We start from the raw sequence: 13,855 nt of genomic DNA on the forward strand, positions 1-13,855 counted from the left end.
CATCAGCAGTGGTCCGTCTATCCCATGTACTTACGGTCTTTTTGGCCGATGTGACACCGGTAGTATATAGAAATATCATGATTAAATGTCGTTATTATATAGTCAAAGGTCACGGAAAGAATATCCAAGCTCAAAAATGGTCTCAAACCCAACAAAAACTGATACAAATCCCCTTCAAAAGTCATAAGTCAATGAAACACCATAGGGGAATAGCTGCAGTCCCCCGCAATTTCGTCACGAGCATCGGGCCAATCAGCGTTGAGTATTGCCGAACGCCGATTGGTCGATTTCCGCTAGCTTGTAAATGCTGCTTGCGGATATAGTCTTGAACAAGTGAGGGTCGCGGCAACTAAATATTGCTTGTCACCACTTTTTCTTCGGGAGCGTTCTACCTGGTTTATATAGCCTTGTTACTACCGTAATCATTGATCAATCCACAATGCAGACGATTGCGGCGAGCTGCGGTGTATATGTCGCTCTCTCCTCATAAAACGCAGCTACTAAATAAAGCATTGTTGGTCAGACTTGTGATCAGCTCAGTTGAGCCGGCTCAAAAATCAGCTCAGCTCATGAGCCGGCTCAACATTTTGCCAAATTGTTGAGCTGTGAGCTGAGCCGGCTCAGTAATGCATTGAGCTGAGCTGCTGTCTGAGCTGAGCTGAATGAGCTTGAGCTGAGCTGAGCTGAATGAGCTTGAGCTGAGCTGAGCTGAGCTGAGCTGAGCTGAGCTGAGCTGAGCTGATTGAGCTGAGCGAGCTGAGCTGAGCTGAGCTGAGCTGAGCTGAGCTGATTGAGCTGAGCTGAGCTGATTGAGCTGAGCTGAGCTGAGCTGATTGAGCTGAGCTGAGCTGAGCTGAGCGAGCTGAGCTGAGCTGATTGAGCTGAGCTGATTTAGCTGAGCTGAGCTGATCTTGTTCTAATTCTTTTCAGTTCATGCTTGGAAATTAACTCAGGATTTGATGCTTCAGCTATGAGCTAGCTATGGAGTGAGCAATTACACTGCCTTCGTGATCGCACTTAAAAATATCAAAACTCTAAAGAAATCAATATTAATCACTAATCAAGCTTAATTTATTTCCTCCATATTGCATGGAAATTGGAAGACCAGGGTCTTGGCCAATTTACAGGCTAATACAGCCAGTCTCAAGTTTCAAGTCTGACTGCAAGATGAATACCTACTGTCAGGCTTTGATGCTTCGCCTTGACACTCTGCTCCGCAATGTACAATTCAGCATTCTTCACTTTGTTATTTAAGCAGTTATTTAAATTAATTTTATCGATAAGGGTTCTTACCTCTGCATAAAATATTTAAAATTAGGAATTACCAAATAATGTTCCTCTTCGTTGGTTGAATGTGGGCTAAGCAACCATATCCTATTGAAAGTGGGGTGGGGCTGGGGGCAGAGGCGCTAACTGGAACTCTCACCTTCTGATGTCCATAATATGGGAAAAGCTCCCTTATTCACACGCCGACTATGAATTCTAATTGTGTTGACATTGCCTTGGTTGAGATCAGGGTGGTGTTTGGTTTCACTCAAGGTTTCACTGATAACAGCACGCTGCTATCACACGTGTCAAATGGGGTTTCCATGGAGATATAAACAAACTCTTATCTCCAAGTTCCAACACTACCCCAAAATGTAACGTCAGCTCCTGGCAGGGTGCCAAGAGCGGATGGCGGCGTGGGCGCAGCTCTCGGCCGTGAAACACCGCCTAGTTGAGATGATTCCATGGCGTTTTTTTCGTCTTGCAGATTTTCGTCCGACTTTTCTTCGTCTGGCATTTTTTCGTCTGTACATTTTTTTCGTCTGTAAACTTTTTCGTCCAGACTTTTTTCGTTCGTATATTTTGAACTTATATGTTATGTTAACATCGCGGGTGCACACTCTGATAACATGTGATAACACTGCCAAGAACAGTCCATTTCATGTAACTATAGTCTGAGTCCAAGTAGACGCACGACTCGCAAAGTCTCAAGGTCTTAATGAGCTTATCTCTTTTGCCCATTGTGTAAGTTGCCTCGCTCCTTGTTAGAGGAGACTTACTTATGCGCCAAGAGTTGGTCTGTTTTTTAACCCTCGCCCGTATTGGTGTTTTTCCAGCCGCGAACGTATAAGGGGGCGGGGGTCCGTTGGACCCCCCCTTGCCGTTTCGTCCCTGATCGAGCTAGAGCTTCGCGGAAAAAACGAGCGTGCTGCCCGCGACGAGAGGAAGCCGATGATACCCAATTTTAAGGTCCTAGGTTATCGGTTGACCTTCCAGGTCAGGTCAATGACCCAAAAGTCGGGAAAATCGGGACCTGTTAGAACGTCGTAAAACGTGGCTGCTATGGGGGTTTTCGGGGTGCTGATCACGAATATCATGTTAGTTATGATCACTGATGATGTCTTTATGCATTGAGGCCAGGTCGGGTCAGGTCAGGTCAACCAGTAAGGATTTTGCCGGGTATTCGTAGTAGCCTCTGACAGCTTCGTAACATGTTACGAAGGCACCAAAACTGCTTCGTAAATGTTCAAATGGTTGCTAAATTCGAATTCAGCTCCAAAAACTAGCCTAGAAACATGTAAAACTCGAAAAAGTGAACCGAGGTCATCAAAGGTCAATGACCTGACCTGACCTTCCGGTGACCTTGACACCCACCCTAATGCATGGGAGCAACATCATATCCCATGTTTGAACACTTGAAACCACAAAAAGACTGCTAACGCGCGGCTAATGCGAGCCGACATACGCCGAATCGCGATTCCGGCCAAACATGGTCTCGAAAAGTAGGTCACAGGTCAAAGGTCATTAGGGTCAGGGTCATGAAATTTTCAGGATAGGTGTAAAATTGATTATCGCGAGGATACTGAAAGTTTCGTCGCGATCGGCCGCTTTTTACGCGAGTTATTCGCGAAAAACAGAGGGGGGTCCGTTCGACCCCCCCCCTATACGGGCGAGGGTTAAAGGGACTGTCCCACCTTCAAAAAATTGCTTTGATATACTGTTCTTGTGTTGCAAGACATAGATTAGGGGCCCCTGTACACGAAATTGGCAAACATTCGGCCCATAGTTGGCTAATTGTTTAAAAATTCCAATTTAAAGCTTTTGGATCGATTACGTCATATGATTGTTTTTTTATCGGGCAAAGTTTTTTTCCTAGCTGCCAAATCGGTGGCACAAAGATTTGTTACGCTTCTGCCGCGAATAGTACAAACATTGCGCATGAAATCAAAACTCAGGAAATTGGTATTTTAGCAAGATGCAAAGTAACACAAACATGTTCAATGTTCATGGAAAGGATTGAAATGAAAATTAGAAAATTGAAGCTTGAACTTTGTCAAGAAGAAGGTCGCAAACTGCAAAGAATATCAACAAGGCCTTATTTATCATTTTTAAAAGATTATAGAATGCTCCCTAATAAGCAAAAGCAAGATATTGATGTAAGATATTGATGTTTGATTATTGATGCTGCCCACAATGTCTTGGGCACATGGATGCTGGAAGTGAGCTCAACTTCAATAATCAGACCTAAGAATCACAATGGATATAGCCATGAGCCAGACTGCAAAGTATGGCAATTTTGTCCAGATGTCGGTGCAGACTCCTTCGTCTGGTGCGGATCTAAGTGTGGTGCGGTGTGGATTTGGTTTGGTGTGGTGCAGATTTAGTGTAGCGGGGTGCGAAGTGTTCTCTCAGCCCCCTTTGGTGTGAATTTTCTGGCTCAGTTTGCAGGGTTTGTGTAAATTTTGAACTTAGGCCAGTGCTCCTTGGTGACCTGCGAGCCATAGGTACTCTGCAGTACTGGCGTGGGCCCATGAGCAAAGTAATATAATATAGTCTGTTCAAGATTCAATATAATAAGTCTGCAAAACACATTCCAGCAATTGTAATTGAAGCAGAATGAATTGTAGTGACCTGCATTCGTATTTTTGTTGTGTCTGTGAAAAATAATAAATATACCTACTTATTGGAAAAATCGTGGCCTTTCAGCACATTTGGCAGAGTTGTGTGACTCTGATGTAGTGGCTCATGTGGAACGCAACGAGCTGCGGAACAAGCTTGAATGGCATTTTGCCTCAGGGCTATCTGCCAGAAACATTTCATCTGCATGAATTTATCTACAGGCAAGTCTGACAAATTTGTGGATTAACTGGGGACCTTGTAAGCCTGCATATTAAATTCTAGCCTACCAGCTCAGCCCTATCCTCAGTTTCAGCATTCAGCATGATAACAGTTCTGATCAAGTTCTGATTGTCACCACTGAGACACCAATGGAGTCCTCTGAAATTTTGCCTTTTAATCAAATTATTTGTAAGAGTTTCAAGCTATATTTAGACCAAACATTTCACTCTCAAAGATCTGCGACCTACCCCACTCGTCCAGTAGGATGGATGCCTGGCGCGCAAACAGTCCAGCAGTGAGCTGCCAGCCGGCATGCAGGGCAGCAGCAGGCAGCGGCAGCAACGGCAACTGGTGAACACGTCTTGGACTGCAGCCACGACATAATCTAGGCTAGCGTCTATTCAATTTGTCCATGTACAAGTCCCACAGCTCCTGCCCGAGGTGCCCGAGGTTGCGCAAGTCAGGGAACTGACCACCTCCAGCCCAGGCGTGGTTCACTGACTCAAGATATTTCAACTGACCAGTCAGAGTTCATGTTTTGCAACTTTTATCCAAGTTATTTGTAATTGTAATATTCTAAACTGAATTTTAGGCATGACTTCATTTTTCAAGAGCTACAAAGAACACACTTTCCCTGTGCAGCACGTCTATTGTCCTAACATTAGTCACATAGTTGCAAGAAGCGACTTGAATGCGGAACCTGCCTGTTTTGAAGCCCTGTTGTCTGTTGGGTGACACTGCACAGAGGTAAGGATGGGGTGTGATTTTGCTGCTGTTTGTCAGGTTCAATATGTGTGTCAATGATCACAAAGTACTATAAAGGTTTAAAAAATGCACAGCATGGCCTAACAAAGCACATTACCTAGGTTTTGACAAGCAGCGCAGCGACTGTGGTACAAAGGCCCAGTCCTGGTCCCATGCTCATGTTAGTAGCTGGATCTGCTCCCAGGAAACAAAGGTAAAACACTATTGACAGCTTTAAGATGAAATCTGCAGGAAAACTAAGCCATCTATAAAATCTAACATACGCTTAAAAGCGCAACAGAGCATTTCTGATTCAACGTGCAGCACTTCCGCTTTCATCCGCCATCAGCAACTCAGTTCAAAGAATGATGCATTACATCACTAAAATTTATTTCAAAATACCTCTGCATGGTGTTTACACAAACAACAGTTCTTTACTAGACATGATCGACCTCAGGCCACCCACACTTCAGCAAACAGGGTATTATCAATGTTTAACGGCTCAAGGTTAGTCGTCTTGGATGTTCAGAAATAAAAAGGTGAACATTCATTGTCTCTTCCTTATTTGTCACCATCAATAGATTGTGGACTCCTCAGAGCATGTCTTGATTATGGAGTTGAAACAGCAGTGAGCAAATCATTTATGATTTTGATACTATGATTAATTTCAGTGAGTTGCACACTTGAACTTGACACCTGCCATTGATAAGTTCATGGCTCTTGCATTCTTCAGTCACATGTAGGACGGCCTCTTAAATATTTAAATACAAAAATAAAAATACTGCTAGAATTAGAAGACTATTAGAATTAGTTTGGCATATCAATTTAATTCTCCACCTCGTGGCGCCGGGCGCTGTTCCATGAGGCGTTGTTATTTTTCAAGGTTTCAATAAAAAACAAGTCGACAGATACAGAAACTTCGGAAAAGGCGGAAACGTCACAGGTTTTAAGTGCCAATACCAATACATTGTGGCACTTATTTGCACAGATGTCAAAATCAAACACGAATTTATTTGCGATGAAGTAATTGCTGGAGAAACGGTTTTCACGACTCTGATTTTCAAAGAACGCCCATCAAGATGGCTATCTCAACTCAATTCTAATGTTAAGGTGGGACAGTCCCTTTAAGCATGTCCGATTTAAAAAGAACGACTGAAGGATCCAAGCGTGAATTTAACTGAGCGGAAACTGAGCTAAGCTGAATTGAGCGGAAACTGAGCTGAGCTGAACGGGAACTGAGCTGAGCTGAGCGGAAACTGAGCTGAGCTGAGCGGAAACTGAGCTGAGCTGAGCGGAAACTGAGCTGAGCTGAGCGGAAACTGAGCTGAGCGGAAACTGAGCTGAGCTGAGCTGAGCGGAAACTGAGCTGAGCTGAGCTGAGCGGAAGCTGAGCTGAGCTGAGCTGAGCTGAGCGGAAACTGAGCTGAGCTGAGCTGAGCGTGAGCGGAGCACAGCCGGTTTGAGCGGAGCGTGAGCTGAGCTGAGCCGTGTTAAACTGAGCGGGAGCTGAGCGGGAGCGGATAAAACGGAGTTGAGCTGAGCGAGCTCACTTTTTTCTTGAGCTGTCACAAGTCTGTTGTTGGTATGATGTAGATTTGTATAGCACACATGCAAACACTTTTTTCTTTAATCTTAAATTTATAATTGTAGCATGCTGATTTTGGTCCATTTTTTATATACCTACTTTTGAACAATGCCTTGAATTAAACTACTGTGATTCTGGGAACACCTGTGCATGAAGATAGTTGCTGTAAAACAGGGGTCGGCAAATGGTGGGGCATGCCCCCTTTGGGGGTAATGGAGCCCTTTCGGTGGGGGTAATGAGGGATTCTGAGAAAGCCTATCTTTTTAGAGTTTGTAGCTCCAGTGATGGAGCCATCGTGACTGTTGCATCCCAGGGTTCAAAGATTAGCCCAGGCCAAAGGCACAGCACACATTGATTAGATACCAATTTTCACGTACCTGCTCGCCTCACCATCTCACCCCTCCGTACAGTCGTACAAAAGCAGCTGCAACTTTTGACCGTCGCCCGTCTGTTGGCGTTTCAACAGCCGCTAACGTAAGGGGGAGGAGTCGATCGGACCCCCGCGGCCTCTCGGACTCTGATATGGAGCTGTGCATAAAAAAGACTAGCGTGCTACCCGTGACAATAGGAAGCCGCTGCTGCCCATTTTTAAGGTCCTTGGTCATTCCGTCTCATTCAAGAGGGCAATGACAAGTGTCGAGAAAATCGGGACCCGCTATAACTCCTTGAAGTGAGAGTTTATGGCTCAAGATGATCTCCAGAAAAAGCTCATAAGCCAACGGTCATTATGGGTCCAGAGGCCAGTTTTACCAACAGAAAAATAGCCGCCTGCCGGAATTTTTGCCTAAAGATCGTTTCACATATGGAGCGTAAACGGTAAAGCCCTATCCGCTTACGAGCCCATCGCGTTTATCGCTCCGTATGTGAAGCGGTCTTGAGGCAAAAATTCCGGCAGGCGGTTATTTTTCTGTTGGTAAAACTGGTCTCAGGTCATGATATTTTCCGGGCTGGTAAAAAAAAAAAATATATGATGGGCTCGAGGGTACAATTTGGTCGTGATCCAATGCCTTTTGCGTGAGCCTCTTAACGAAAAACCACCCGCCGCCCCTATACGTACAAGGGTTAAATGGGATATAGCATAGGTGGCGGAACGGGGAGGGCACCGGGGCACCGTGCACCCATTGATTTTTGCATTTTAACATTAGCCCTATGGACGTTGCATGGAAAGAATGGGACCAAAAGTCGGCAGTGCCCCCCCCCCTCCCCCTTAATTGAAGGTGTTCCGCCGCTACTGGGATATAGGCATTAAATGTGTTGTGGAGGAAGTGTCATGTTTTAAATTTGATGCATTGGAAATGCACAAATACCCAAAGAGTTCCAGGACGGTATGGAATTTCAGTAAACTTGGCTGTGTCAGCAATGGGGTCTGGTAGGTGGGGGTAATGGCCCTGCCTGGCGCCCAAAAAGGGGGCACGACCCCGAATGACCTGCCGACCACTGCTGTAAAAGATATTATGGTGCATATTTGGTCAAATTCGGTGCATTCGCCAGATAGCCCGTCGTGAAACGGCTATTGCATATCATTCGATTCGGCATGTATTCCTGAGTCCATTACTGGCGATCCCGCCTCGCTAGCTCAATTTGATCGGGAGTTATGAGTTATTGGCAAAACAACTCTCATGACCCTAGTGACGTCATAAATTACCTCAATTTGATCGGGAGTTATGAGTTATTGGGAAAACAACTCTCATGACCCTAGTGACGTCATAAATTACCTCACGTAAAGTAAGCAATGCAAAAACGAAGCATCGGGCCACGGGCCTTGCAAGGAGTGAATGAAATCCCGATTCTGTGAGTTTGATATAGTTTGAGATCATTCTCGGCACCAAAATAGCAGTTTTCATCTTTCCCATTGCCTTATAAGGCTATAGGTAGGTAGGTAGGTACCTAATGGTGAGTCTGGTCAAGTGGTCGACCTGACCTCATGTAACCTTAAGAAAAAAATCCGAGATTTACAAGTTGTGAGACCTCTGGAGGATACTACGCCCTCTAAGTTTCATCTCCCTGTAAAAGTTCCTCTGGCACTGAGGGTGTTGCAAAGTTGCGACATCTGAGGACCGTGCAGAGGATCACTTGTGACGTCACATAGGTCAGTGACCTGACTTGACCCGAAAATGTGGTTGGTACCACAAGATGCGGCTTGACTCAAAGGCTAGTTATGCCAAGTTTCAGCTCTCCATCTCCAGCGTATTCGGAGCTATCGCAAAAAAACCCTATGGGGAGACACTCCCTTCGGCCGGCGAGGGTTAACTCCGACTCCGGAGTCGGAGTCGGTAACACTTAAGCGACTCCAACTCCGATTCCGACTCCGGGAAAACTGCCGACTCCGACCGACTCCGACTCCGTCTCCAACTCCGTAGCCCAGGTCAGGGCCAGGGGTCTCAAATCTCAATACATTGCCAGGAACGCTCTGTAGGTATATCTGGGCGCCACCAATGATGTGTGTGTGTGTGTTTTTTTTTACAGCTCCAGGGCGCGACGACAGAGCGCCTATGCGGACTGCGGTGGTGCCGGTGCCGATGTGGCGGTGCCAGCCGCAGAAAACTGGATCAGTAGCTGACCTGGGGCGCGGCGGGCCGACCTATCTAAATGAACATCGCGCCGGCCGAGCCACCACCCGACAGTGAGGAATCGCTGGTGACCTCACTAATTACCCGTCGGCAGGCGCACGAGCCAAGGGCTGATTACCCGAGCTGCGTCCTCCCCCTTAACACATACTCAGGGCGATGGAGAACCGCGCGACCACCGCACCCGGGCAGCTATGTGGGTCATCTTCCGTTCTAACTTCTAGGGAGAACCTCCCTACCAGAGATGGTCGGTCAGCCCGGCCTTGTGAAAGCAACGGACCTAATTAGAATGTCCAGTTAGCGAAAACCCGGCATTGTTAGTTTGGTTATTAATCACGTGCTGTTTTATAATGCGTACCTAGTCATTCAATCCAATTCAGGCTAGCTAACCAGTAACCACTTCGCACTTTCATAGGCGGCGGAACGGGGAGGGCACCGGGGCACCGCATGCCCCCCTTTGATTTTGACATTTTAACATTAGCCCTATGGGCGTTGCATGGAAAGAATGCAGGGACCAAAAGTCGGCAGTGCCCCTCCCCCTTATAATTGAAGGTGTTCTGCTGCTACTGCGCACTTTTGAGCTTACTACTGAGTGCTCAGTGCTGGCCTACACCTACATATAGGTCCTACTGCTATATCAATTTAGTCCGTATATTTTTGCTGCGAGTAGCCCGAAAACTTACGAAGAAAATTCGATCGAAATTGACGAAAATGTATGTCATTCGAGCATACCTATAAAGAATACTCATCAAATTTCACGGTAAAAATTGTTTTCAGGAGCAGAGGAGTGCATAAGGAATCGAAATCCGAGGAGTTTTAGGAAATTCGAGAAACTTTTTGGATTTTCGGGCCCGCTTGCTGTGTAGGTAAGTCGCCTTTCTGGATCCGCCAGTGATCCCCTAATAATGCAACTTAGACAGGATCAAAAAATGCACCTTCTTTGAATAAAACGGTCTGTAACATTGTCACAAAATGTTCATTGTTCATGGATTGCAGCTTTTTGACGAGATTTAGGTAAGAAGAATGCAGAGATAACCTAAATTTGTTGCACAAAACAAACGAAGGTCTGCGTCAACACGGTCGACACCCACTGGCTTCTGACTTTCTTCGAATAACTTATCTGCATGGGGGGGGGGAGCAGCTCTCCCCTCAGGAGTCGGCAGGCTTAGCTTCCACACAATTCGTGTGTAGCTAGCTAATTCGTGTCGTCCTAACTAAAAAATGTTAGGAAAAAGTTAGAAACATCAGACTCGGGCATCTCGGTAGCTGGAAGCTACATTCAGAGAAGCCTCCATAGTTTCTTGCAATCGTTACGAATTAATATTCCGAGTAAAACACCTGGAAGTTCGGGCATATGCAAAGAACATGTAAATTATAGATTAACTTTGGACAAACTGGCACGGATGTCAGCACACACTGTGCGAGTAATACCAAAGCTACCTGTGGGGGAGTTGGCAGGCCCCACGGAGTAGAGGTCAGACGAGCTGCCGGTCCGAGGTCGGAGCTGATCCCTCGGATGAAGCTGGCGGATCCGTCGGAGCTACTGGTCCCTCGGAGAGACCAAGCTGGCTGGTCCTTCGGATAGGCTGGCCCCTCGGACGGAGCTGGCTGGCCCCTCGGACGGAGCTGGTTGGTCCCTCGGACGGAGCTGTTCGTTCAGCGGACGGAGCTGGCTGGCCCCGCGGACGGAGCTGGTAGGCCCCGCGGACGGAGCTGGCTGGTCCCTCGGACGGAGCTGGTTGGCCCCTCGGACGGAGCTGGCTGGCCCCTCGGACGGAGCTGGTTGGCCCCTCGGACGGAGCTGGCTGGCCCCTCGGACGGAGCTGGCTGGCCCCTCGGACGGAGCTGGCTGGCCCCTCGGACGGAGCTGGTTGGTCCCTCAAACGGAGCTGGTTGGTCCCACAGTCAGGGCTTTAAGTTCCGCGGACGGGCCGCAGACAGACACTAACGGTGCCGGTCGTCTCGAAGTGATAAATGATCGCAGGCCGGTTATCTGCGCTATCACTACCGTTCTACGCGCTTATGGAGAGGCCGGGCAGCCTTTTGTGCGCTGATTAGTCCGGCGGCCAAGCTCTGAAACAGTTCAGTTATCTTCCGGAGAGCATGCGGATTGTAAGTAAAATACAAATTACATTGCATTTATATCAATGACTGATAACATAACCTTTCCTCAAGACGGAACATCGGGCACTTATACTAACTGCTACTAAAAACTACAACAGAAAACTGCAAGCACTGCTCAAATACCAAACGGATCAAACGGATCAATTGGGTGCTTATGTTCAGTCGTGAAAAGGGATAAAGAGGGGGGAGAGAAGAGAGAAGAAAGTAAAGAGGGGAGGAGAGAAGAAAGCAGAGGAAAGGGAGGAGAATCAACTAGAGGGGGAGGATAAGAGACAGAGGGGGAGAGAGAGAGAGAAAGAGAGAGAGAGAGAGAGAGAGAGAGAGAGAGAGAGAGAGAGAGAGAGAGAGAGAGAGAGAGAGAGAGAGAGAGAGAGAGAGAAGCGGAGAGAAAGAGAAATACAGACAGACACACAATCAGACAAAAAAATATCTAGACAGATAGGCAGACAGACAGACAGACAGACAGACAGACAGACAGACAGACACACAGGCAGAAGTACATACAAACCAAAGCCAGTCAACGGGAGCTCCGGTTGGCTGCTGCGGCCGATAGCGACACACCCATCGGCCAGCAGTGTCCGATGACGGTCAGATCCGTCTTTGTGACGGATGGGGTGGCCGCTTTAGCCGACCGTTTAGCTCTCTCTGTCGGATCGATTAGCTCGTGCCACGCCAGCGGTGAGGGCCCCGCGGGGGGTGGCCGCGTGACCTAATGTGACCTGATACAGAGACCCGGACCGGGGGAAATGAAGAGGCAGGGCACATACCTACTACAGAGCCGGACAGTGTGAACGTAAAACTGAAATTGGCTGGTCGCGGTGTGAAGAATTGACAACCAACCGACGGATCGGAAGCTATGGATAAACTTCCAAATATTCATCAACTTTAACTCATTGGTGACCTATATAGAGTGCATGCTTATAATACGCTTTACCGTGATGTCCTGCCTTCTGCATGCGCTCCGTGTCATCGTGTTTATTCGGTTATCTCAGCCCGTCCGCGGCAGATACCTCGCTACCTAAGCGCCCACTGATGAGGGCTGCTATGCGGTGAGTTGTGTGTGTGTGGGGGGGGGAAGGGGGGGGGGGGTAACGACTAACGGGTTACAGTGGCGACCGGGCCCAGGGCCCGTACGCCGTAAACAAGGGCATTAATCAAAACGGCTAATGTTTCGACGCCTCTGCTTTACCGATTGCCCATCTGATCGTCTGTGAGTAGGCAGTGCAGATAGCCTCATTTGTGACGTCATAAGGGGGCGGACATTTGGTATTTGGTTGTTATTTCAATTTCATTGAACCAGAAGCCGCACCATTAACAGCACGCTTCATTATTGAGGGAAACATAGCCCGGCCCCGAAATGAAAAATAAATACGATTTATACCTTTAGCTTGTGATTGGTAGATATGCCAGCCGCTTGAAACAACTTTATATATGATACAAAGGCGTTATGCTGCTTACCTACTCACTTTTCGTCCTCATTTTTCTTTTCACGACGATGAAAATATCTCAGGTAATCGTTATGGGTCAGCAGGCCGTTAGGTCATGTCATCTTATTTAACCCTCGCACTGGCAGGGCATTTTTCATAACACGGCCTGGCAGGGGGGGGGTCGATGCGACCCCCCTCGCGATTGGCTCCTATGGCACCTAGAAACACCAAATTTGGTAGGTAGGTGGGCACCCCGGAGGTCTCGCCCCTGTGCAAATTTGGTTGGTCTAGGTCAATATTTAGGGGGGTTTTGGGGGGGTATAAGTGTAAAAATTTCGCTAAAAACAGGTCAAAAGTTTTTCGCTTATAACTTTTGATCTAATTACGATAGAGCAAAAATAAAAGCACCAGTGAACTCAGCACGTCGAGGCGCGTCGAATGATATACTTTTTAGCTTGCTTAAGTGTACTTAAAGTTTTTCTTAATTTTTAAGTAAACTTTAATTAATCAATTAAGTTCAAGTTAACCAAATTGCATCATATCGCATATCATTCGATTCGGCTGATCACCAGGAACACAATGACCAGTGGCGCAGCCAGGATTTCGTTTCGGGGGGGGTCATCGCCTCCAAAGCGGGCCCCCTAGTGTACGGGCCCCCACCCATTTTTCAGAATCTCTCCATATTTCATACGCATTCTGCTGAGCGGGCCCCCTTTACCTGCACGATAACCCTGAGCGAGTTTGAATCAGAAAATTTGGATAGAACAATAGCTCGGTAGTTAATCACCCGGTGTTCAATTTTTACGCAAATTGACCAACACAGAAATATGTTACTATGACGTATGTATTCGTATCTTTCGAGGCCGAAATGTGCCCTTTCCGCAATATGCATAGCATATAATGCAATCAGAACTGTTGCCTGCTTCTGTCGGACAAAGCATTGTGCCTTTATTCTTCTTCATTACGTGAATTCGCTCACAAGAAGTTTTAACCCTCGCCGGCACATGGGGAGGGGTTGATGCAACCCCCCTAAGGTTTTTTTTTCGCGAATAACTCGCGTTAAAAGCGGCTGATCGCGACGTAACTTTCAGTACCCTCGCGTTCATCAATTTTACACCTACCCTAGAAATTTAATGACCCTTACCCAAATGAACTTTGAGCTGTAACCTACTTTCCGAGACCATGTTTGGCCAGAATCGCGGTTCGGCATATGCCGGCTCGCATTAGCCGCGCGTTTGCAGTCCTTTCGTGGATTCCAGCGTTCAAACATGTGATTTGATGATGCTCCCATGCATAAGGGTGGA

General features: G+C 47.1%; 1 protein-coding gene across 2 annotated transcripts in view; it reads right to left on the reverse strand.

Annotated features, from left to right (window-relative positions):
- Window positions 1–13,855, reverse strand: part of LOC122386508 (protein Dr1-like) — a 90,315-nt gene that overhangs the window by 13,019 nt on the left and 63,441 nt on the right. Inside the window, exon 1 of one of the 2 annotated variants that reach the window (XM_043375775.1) lies at window positions 418–448. The exons of the other annotated variant lie outside the window; for it this stretch is intronic. The gene's annotated coding sequence lies outside the window, so the exon portion shown is untranslated. Of the gene's footprint in view, window positions 1–417; window positions 449–13,855 lie in introns of those variants that run through there. 2 annotated transcript variants of the gene reach the window in all.

The sequence above is a fragment of the Amphibalanus amphitrite genome, unplaced genomic scaffold (assembly GCF_019059575.1).
Source record: "Amphibalanus amphitrite isolate SeventyFive unplaced genomic scaffold, NRLGWU_Aamphi_draft 000254F_arrow, whole genome shotgun sequence".
In the NCBI taxonomy this organism is placed as follows: Eukaryota; Metazoa; Arthropoda; class Thecostraca; order Balanomorpha; family Balanidae; genus Amphibalanus; species Amphibalanus amphitrite.